This window comes from Quercus suber, unplaced genomic scaffold (genome assembly GCF_002906115.3).
Source record: "Quercus suber isolate HL8 unplaced genomic scaffold, Cork oak 2.0 scaffold_1860, whole genome shotgun sequence".
NCBI lineage: Eukaryota > Viridiplantae > Streptophyta > Magnoliopsida > Fagales > Fagaceae > Quercus > Quercus suber.
The window spans coordinates 1-2625 of NW_027071207.1; the positions used below are offsets into that span (position 1 = coordinate 1).

Sequence of the window (2625 nt, forward strand, 5' to 3'; positions counted from 1 at the left end):
TTTTTTTTTTTGAATTATAGATAAACTTCAAAATATTTAGAATGAGGCTCATAATTCTTTTAATTTGTTTAATAAATATCAAAGTAAACCTTTGTAGTAATATAAATATTTTTGGTACACTTATGAAAGATATGCTGTTAAATGTTTTAGGTCTTGCTACAGTTAAATTCTTATGAACTAAGAGATTCTCAATCAGTTGCCTTTTCTATTGCAGTGTCATTTTCAGTTGTCAATAACAAGTGACACACCTTCCGTAAATTTCATGCCACTGCTAGCTGCTGATCCTTTTGAGATGTGTATGAACTCCTATATGTTTTCAAGTAATTGTAAAGTCCTTTACTCTCATTCTTGCTGGAGCTGCTTTCGCCTCGTTATGCATTTATTGCATTTCTAGTTTGAACTTTTGAAGTACAAGACAGGATTCATTTAACCTAAGGTAGTACAGTTTCTCCATCATATTTATTTGTCAATGAACAAATTCGGATTGTAAGCTTAGAGTATGTTACGTTACATTATGATTTGACTTGGGCAATATGGCGTGCTATTTAATTTCAGGTAAGACACTGGGGCAGTTTAAAGCTAGTGCTGCTTCAATACCTGCTAATAGCAGTTGAAACTCACTGCTCATTTCTGGACAGGGACTTGCTTAGACTCTCTCTTTTTGAGTTTTGGGAAGTTTTGGTGAATGGGAAGATGTGAGGTCCTCTCCAAAGGACAGGTTGCTACTTTTGGTTCTTTGTTCTCTTTCAAACTTAAGACAGCTCAAAAGGCTCAGCACATGACCACTCTTGTAGAGACAATGGTGTCAGAGGCAGAGGGAGAGAACTGATCTAAGTCTGGGAAGGTGCTTTTTCATGACAAATCAAGTCCGATCAGCACACTCATGTCATTACCAGCAATTATTAATATGCTTTTTAAAGATGCTCTGTGGTTCTTAGGTTTGTTTAATTGATTTGTGTTTGTTGGTAATAAACTTTGGACCTGTAATCATAAATGATTTTTAAATCTTTATCAATTCTTCTGCAGGTTTTCAGACACAAAATGTGCGAATGTTGAGGCCTTGGACAAGAGTATACAAAACCAAGTAAACCTCGTGCAATCCAAAACTTCCAGATAGCGAAATTACATCCGATGAGCTGCATTGATCTGTCCTGCTAGCATGTTCTGTTTACTTCATGTTTGGACTGTATATACAGAGGTGTAATGTAGTGAAATGAAGAATGATGCCTCACAGCTCCAATTTCAGCTCCTCGATTTGACTGAAAACAAATCTTGTATGAATTTATAGATATCAATTGTGGCCACAAATTCTTGATGCCTTTAGAACTTCCTCATTTTTCATGTGAGATTACTCAAATGTCTTCTGAAATATTCCTAAATTCACACTTTTGTTTGAGTACTTTTCCAATGGTACTAAATATTCTGCTTACTTGTAGTAATTTTGTTCCTTGTCTAAGGATTGTGTGCTGTTTTCATAACCAGATAATTTGAACCTGAAACCTTCATGGTTTCACTGAAGTAGCTCTTTTTCAATCTTCTATTAACTCTCTCAGAATGTAGCTGGAATCTGCTGAGAAGACATGGAAGAGTTATCGGTAAGTGTAAAAGCTGTGAGTAGATTGATTTCACTATCACGTTTGTTTGTTTGTGTGTTTTAGGGCCAATTATATATTTATTGAATTAATTTGTTGTCTTTGTACTTGTATGTCCTTCAACCTTCATAAATGGAATGATGCCAAAGAAGTACAAAGATTGGTGCAAGATTGCTCACATCCTTGCATACAGATGGTATGGATGATGAAGTAATTACATGAGCTAAAATCACAATGTGACCCACGCCACTGTTTTATAGTCAGGTAATGTGTTGTAGTGTTGTGCTCGTACTCTACCCATTTTGGTTCGGTTACATTTATATTTATTTGTACGTTTATTTTTTGATAAATATATCTGAAATTTTTTTCACTTAATAAAGGATTGGCTGAGGAATGGTGCATCACTTTCTGCCTTGAGCTCAAGTACATGTTAACCGCTGCCTCACTGAGGATTGATGAGTAGTCTTCTTTGTTGAAGGAACAGTGTTGTGATGAGAAGAGGGGAAAAGAATGCCCAAGAATGCTCACTTCCCCTCCCCATCATATTAATCAATGGTGATCATATGAAACCGAAACTGTAGACAAAGTCCTCATCACTTGTTTTCTTCATTCACATGCAGCAATATAATATTACAGTTTGGTATGTACTTCTTGTTGTACATAAACCAGCAAATTGTCGTATTGATTTGGTACCACAACTCAAAAGTGCTTCAAGAAGCAGTAAAAACATATTTTTTGAGAGAGAATTTCTCTCTCCCAATAATCTGTTCATTTATGAAATAACAAGAAGATTATTGTGTATTAGAAAAAAAAAAAATCTATTACCTTGGTTTTAATTATTTAATTATGCATTTATCCCTTTCATTTTTAGTCAGGCCAATATTTATTCTCAACTCATTTCTTGCCCTGCATTTCTTATAGATTCACTAGAATGTTCCCTAGCGTTGAATTTTTTTCTTTAGTCCTTAGTAACACAGATCAACTAAACCTTAATTCCAATAAAAAATTTTCAAATATGACAATAGAACCCCCC

At 34.7% G+C, this 2625-nt stretch overlaps 1 long non-coding RNA gene across 3 annotated transcripts; it reads left to right on the plus strand.

Annotated features, from left to right (window-relative positions):
• Positions 1-217: 217 nt before the first annotated feature.
• Positions 218-2487, plus strand: LOC112031785 (uncharacterized). 3 transcript variants are annotated; one of them, XR_010627600.1, is made up of 6 exons: positions 218-436; positions 556-938; positions 1027-1342; positions 1483-1595; positions 1745-1856; positions 1973-2487. It is a non-coding gene; the product is annotated as an uncharacterized LOC112031785 (long non-coding RNA). The 3 variants fall into 3 exon arrangements; XR_010627601.1 differs by having other exon boundaries at positions 639-938; positions 1742-1856; XR_010627599.1 differs by having other exon boundaries at positions 1742-1856; positions 1973-2486.
• Positions 2488-2625: the final 138 nt, after the last annotated feature.